Here is a 6,543-nt window from a genome sequence, read left to right as displayed (position 1 = left end):
CTCAATGCCTGTACCGGTTAAAAAAGGCCTCTATAAGAATTTACATACAGGCACTTAATTGGCATAAAAAAAATTCTATTTCCAAAGAAATAATTTCTTACACAATAACATTAACCGAAATAGCATGGAAAATCATATATCAGTAAAAAGACTTGTTTACAAGAGTTGGTTATTCTACATAGTACATAGAAGGCTCTACATAGAAGGCTCTAACAAGAACTTACCACCTCTTCCTTGCCTCCAATGTCTCTATCTTCCTAAGGCTTTCCTGACACCAGCCTTGATCTTCTCCATCTTGGCATCTGTGTCAACATATCCATCCCCATTCTATTATGTAAAAATACATGTTATATGTAAATACATTGCTTACAGCCATATCCGGGTACCACTGCAATAAATTTTATTGAGCTAATAAGGTTTGTATATTTCATGTACTTTGCTTGCAGGACCAGCAAGGAAACTCCTTATATTATAGTGTAAATTTGGGTTGATGGACTGTAAAGCTACATTCCATCCAAGCCAAAAAACCTGTATATCTATTGCACACAAAAAGTTGCGCAGTTTTGGACTTCCTAAACTTATTTAGGAATATATTCTGTGAAAACTTTAAGATCAAAAATTTCTTGAGACAATTCTGAAGATACCCTTATTATGAATTGCATAACAAAGCTAGACATTATATAAGGTTATTGATGAATGCTGAATTTTGAATAGGAATTTAAAGAACTCATGTGAAGTTCGAATCGTACACAACACAGGCGCCTGACGTTAAGAATACTTTTTTTATTAATAACAATTAGGAAATAATCTTATGTTATGAAAAGAAATATTTTTAACGTCAAGCACCTGTGGTACTTACACAACACGTTTTATTCTTGTTGCTTTAACCCATCAAGCCCTACTGTTAAGATTTTCTCAAATAAACATCAATGTTCTTACAATTCTAAGCGCATTCCAAGTTAAAAGATTATAAATCTTAACTTGAAGGAAGAAGTTTTAAATTTTTATTTTATCATTTTCTATGATCTAATGACATCCAAGTACATATATTTTGGCAAAATAAAAAAAGACATACTTTCTTTCTTTTTTTAGAGTTACATTTTTTAGCATACATGTATATATCATTGTTGACATCCTCTCCCCAGATGGAGTGGCCAGTAAGAGCTTGGCATCTTGTAAGAGCTTGTCATTGCTACTTGTACACACACATGGTGATTTTTACCCATTCTCAAACTATTACTATGATTGTCATATTTCTGATTGCCGAATACTCTAAATGACAATTTCATAAGTGAAAAAACCTAGTACATGTACCCAGTATGCATGACACTAATTATTACTAGTACAATGCACTGTAATTTTTTTTATCAAGAGTCATTATTCAAACTTGCAAGGTCTGAAACTACCAGTACCATACATGTACCTTTTTGGAATGGAGAAGATCACCCCCTACCACCTGGACCTCCAGCCAACCTGTTGTGCCAGGAGTGCCTTCCCCTGTCTAATGCATATTTATTGAAAAGATATATTTGTAGACATTTATAGCAATGCAGCAGAGTAAACACTTTTAAAAATTGGTACCTCGGTATATTGCAGTGAAAGTGAAAATGGACAAGAATTGATCTGCATCAAATTGACATACTGATGGCTGATTAAGAATTTACCTGGTAATAGTGGAGTATTATCCTTCGTAAAATGCTATGTTACATATATTATGATATAAAATAGCTAGATATTCCAGTTCTAAATTGAATTTACAATAACATGTAAAGTTACATGTAGTATATGTATGTAAAAGTAAGTTACTTACTATTTCTAACTCATTGGGAAATTCTTTCTCAAGTTCCGCTTTAATTTTGCGAAACTAAATAGGAGAGTGAAGAAAATAACAAATTTTGTCAACAACTTACATAAAATTTATAGAACCTATGCAAGCACATGAATGCCACATTTGCTTACAGACAGTTGCATGTTTTAAAACAAAAGAATTTGCTTTTAGATTGGTGGGCTGAAAATAATGAACATTTATCATTTAAAAACTGAGAAAATTTTAGTTCTTGTAAGTTTGCCAAAGTTCAGTATGTTTTTGCAAGACTCTCCACGAGTTTCCAACAATGATCTTCATATAGATAATTTTATTCACCATTCATTATTCTGCAGCATCTGATTTTGAAGATTTGCCTGTCATGTAATGTTTCAATTAATGTATCATTGATAATGAGTGATTTTATAGGAAAAGAATATGAGGTAGAAAAATACACTTGAACTTGCTTACCTTGGGAGCGTATCCTCATGCACCGCTGAAATAATTTAAAAACTTAATTATATAGGTAAGTAGATATCATTCATTGACCACTCGGGTTAGCATGCATGCAACATAAAAGATATTTTAAATAAAATTCAAATGCTATGGCCAAAAAAAAATTCAGGTCAAATGCTGACACATCGATTATTTTTTTTTGTCTTTTGCCATATTGAATAGGGAATGACTCAATTTTTAAATTTTAGAAAAATATTTATGCAGTTATATAAACATTTGTCGTATAGAATATATTCTATTGACAACATTTTTGCAAGTCTATGCGTTCAACTGAAACTGAAAGTAAATCTGCCACAAATAACTTTCTATAGAAATCAGAGGTTTTTCCTCTGTTTGACCCCACTGATATTATGTCGACTAATGTAAGATAGGAACTTCTCTAACAACTAATTTAGTCAATTTTTTCTTATTGAATTTCTCCATTATTGTCGATTGAGTTGTTGTTAAAGCAATAAATATGTAAATAAATAGGACAAACTATTGTTTACCTTCATATTTACCACATATTTTTGGATAATTTTTTATTAAACTAGACAACATTGAAATGGTGACCATCTCAAAGAACCCCGCTTAAATAGTGGACAATAGGATAAAAAGAATTTCAGAGAATTTTGCTTTGACGTTGACCTATAACTTCAAAGTATTCCAAAGAATGAGCCAGATTGGGCAAAGGGGAGTGAAGATAAGATATGCTGCGGAGAAGATATCTTGGATAGATCGACAAATGGATCACGATAGGGTGCCCACAGAATGGGGCCCTTATTAATATACTTCTTATTCGTTGAAGATATCTCCGTTATGTTTGTATCATTCTCAGCAATAAAATTAAAAATTTTAATGACATCTTTAATTTTAACTTGGGAGTTGTCCATTAAACCTACCAGAGCTACAGTGACCATCTTTGATAATTACATTCAAAATACCTGAACTCTACATTTAGCTAGTCAGTTATAACTGATCCAAAACCAATGACACCTCGTCTTGATTGTATTGTTTTTTTTCCCAAAATACTTCAATAAAATTTGATAGTAGATCTATGGTGTTTTTTTTTTAATCATTAAAACTCTGAATGAGATAATAATTTATAATGCATCTCGTAATCTGCCAATAACTAAGTACTCTTGGTTTTATCATTAAACCTTTCAGGGTACATGTATTATAACATCAACACCTGTCTAATTTAAGCACCATGTAATATAAACTTACCCACATTCATTTTCTTGGAACCATGGATCGCACTTTACATAAAACATGAGGATATATAATATGGCTCAAAGAAAAATGATTTATTTCATTGATGCAAATTAAAATCATATTTCCCCCAATTTTTTTTAACATTGTTGCACTGTAAATTTGTGTCCCTTTTTGGAATTATATCATAAAAAGACAATAATCTGATAGGCCTAATATAAATACACGTAATACCCGTATAAAATTATATAACTATGATACAAAAAGCCTAAAAAGAAAACATCCTCAATGCATACCAGTATACTACATGAATTTTAAGTGTCATCCTGACGGATCCTTGCCTTAAGTTCTTCTACCTGGTTTAATTACACGATTAAAGAACAGTTCGCCGTTTAAAAACGCCGACAGTTGCTTCTCTGTATGACAGTATGCCAAAAGTAAATTAAACTGGTGACCAGGTTGGAATGAGAACCAGTTTGAACTGAAAGCGGGGCCAAGAATGTTTCGCCCCTGTCAGTTTTCGCCGCGATATATTTCGACCTTCTATACAAGGCACCACTAAAATAAGACAGAATTAGAGCAGGACGTATAATCGTTTTGAAAGTGTGTGTGTGTGTTGTATGTGTGTGTGTGTGTGGTGTGTGTGTGGGGGACTTATCCGAAATATTGACATGCAAAAAGAGAAAACAAAACTTTTTTAAAAATCCTTACCGTGGGGGGGGGGGGGGGGGGGTGGGGGGGGTGGGGGGTTCCAAAAAGTCACATGTACTTTTGATGATTTGCCCATGATTTTTTTACATGCTCCTAAAAACTGGATGAGGGGACAATCAACATCCCTCCTCTCCCAAACGCTACTAACTAAACATCCAAAATCATAAATATCACCTGTGAATAGCAAAGTAGACCGAAACTGAAAATGTGGAAATGTAGGTAACACTGTGTATCAGTATACTACATAGGCGTCGGAACCGGGGGACTGGGTGAGGGGGTCTTTGCAAAGTTAGTTCTATCCATTAGGCACATAGCATAATAGAGAGTTCACCCCCCCCCCCCCCACTTTTTCAAGCAGTAAACATAATTGATCTGAAATTGACCTTGAAAACATATTGAAATATTGAAAAGTTGGAGTTACAGGTATACTAGCCCCCCCCCCCCCCCCCCATGAATTAGGAATTTCATGATTTGGGGGGGGGGGGAAACTTTGGTAGGTAAGAATTTTTTTTTTTGGAACTATAGGTATACTCCCCCCCCCCCCCCCCCCCCACCACCACGGATTAGGATTTTCATGATTTTGGGAATTGGATTTTGTCAAGATTTCTGAGGATTAGTACTAGCCCCCCCCCCCCCCCCCCCCCCAATTTCAATTTGCTTCCGACGCCACTGTACGAATAATCTCCCCAAACCCATCCATGTTTAGAAGTGGCCAGGATATGTGCTTTTTGTGATTTAAATGAAACTGTAAATCGTTTATGATACGCGTCCATTAGAGAACTATACATGTACATTAAACTATCTATTTCACAAAATTGTTTTAGAAGTGGGTCACTACTCGAGTGTCGCCGTCGTTTATTCTGTATACACTTCATTACACACTATAGTATGGAAAGTAAGTTGCTGGAAAGTGTGGTGGCATACGTCCATCTGCCCCTTGTGTTCAAGTTATTTTTCCTTCAAATATATGTTGACATGCAAGATAAATATAAATATATGTTGATAAATATGTCAGCATGTAACATAACTATGTCGACATGCAAGAAAATTGTATTCAGATAAGAGTAATATAAAAAAATCCCTAAAGCATCAAAACCCGCCCACATGTATGATGATACAGATGTACGTCTTTTTGTGGCATATACTTCTGCCCCTTGTGTTCAGTTATTTTTTCCATCAAATATATGTATTTCGATATGCAAGGTAAATATACTAACATGCAATATAATTATGTTAAATTGACGTGCAAAAAAAACTTGAAGACCATTCCAATAAGAATTATAAAAAAAATTCCCACAACATTAAATATCGCCCACAAGTGACTTTCAGCGATGCTAGATACTACTTATTTATGTCGACATGCAACTTATAATCTGTTGACATGCAACTTAATTATGCCGGTTGACATGCGAGAAAAATATGTTGACATGCAGCTTAATCATGCCAACATGCAACTTATTTATGTCAACATGCAACTTATTTATGACTAAATGTCGACATGTAAAGTAAATTTGTTGACGTGCAACTTAACTATGTCAGCAAGATGCACGTAGACATACTGATCTCGCATGTCAGTATGACAAAGTTGCATGTTAAAAAAGTTGTATGTCAGCATATTTATTTCGCATGTCAACATAACTATAAGTTGCATGTTGACATAAATAAGGTGCGTGTTGACAAAATTAAGTGATATGTCAACATATATATTTATCTCGCATGCATGTCAGCATATTATCTTGCATGTCAACATAAATGAGTAGCATCTAGCATGTTGAAAGCCACATGTGGACATTAATATTCTTTTATTTTTTAGGTTTTTAAAGGATTTTGATTTGAGCGCAATTACCTTGCATGTCAACATAGTTATGTTTCATGTTGACATATCATTATCTTGCATGTCAACATATCTATTTGGAATGTCGACATATTTCAAAGGCGTCGGAACCGGGGGGGCTAGAGGAGGCCTAGCGCCCCCTTCCATTCTTTTTGAAATATGTAAATAATTGAAATGAAAATATAAGGTAATAAAGAGTGATAATGAAGTTATAGGTAACCCCCCCCCCCCCCCCCCCCCAAGGATTAGGAATTTAGTGAATTTGGAAAGTTGGAGAGGTTAATTGTCGTTTTTTTTGCTTTGTTTTTTGGTTTTTTTGCCACCATATGGTGGCATATTAATTTTTGCTTCCTACATGCAAGATAAATTATGTCAACATGCACGAAATTGTGACAAAATGCTAATTTCAAAATTATGTCTACATGCAAGATAATTATGTTGACATACAAGTTACAAATTATGGTGGCACAGATATGCCACCACTTGT

The 6,543-nt window shown here is 34.3% G+C and overlaps 1 long non-coding RNA gene across 1 annotated transcript; it reads right to left on the bottom strand.

Moving 5' to 3' along the window:
* Positions 1-265: 265 nt before the first annotated feature.
* Positions 266-3,977, bottom strand: LOC128178426 (uncharacterized). Its single transcript, XR_008242952.1, has 5 exons — positions 3,808-3,977; positions 2,276-2,300; positions 1,811-1,864; positions 1,424-1,501; positions 266-327 (listed from the first exon to the last, which is right to left on the bottom strand). It is a non-coding gene; the product is annotated as an uncharacterized LOC128178426 (long non-coding RNA).
* Positions 3,978-6,543: the final 2,566 nt, after the last annotated feature.

Source organism: Crassostrea angulata, chromosome 3 (assembly GCF_025612915.1).
Source record: "Crassostrea angulata isolate pt1a10 chromosome 3, ASM2561291v2, whole genome shotgun sequence".
Taxonomy (NCBI): domain Eukaryota; kingdom Metazoa; phylum Mollusca; class Bivalvia; order Ostreida; family Ostreidae; genus Magallana; species Magallana angulata.
Note: the sequence above shows the minus strand (reverse complement) of the source record. Positions and strands in the feature narration are given on the sequence as shown.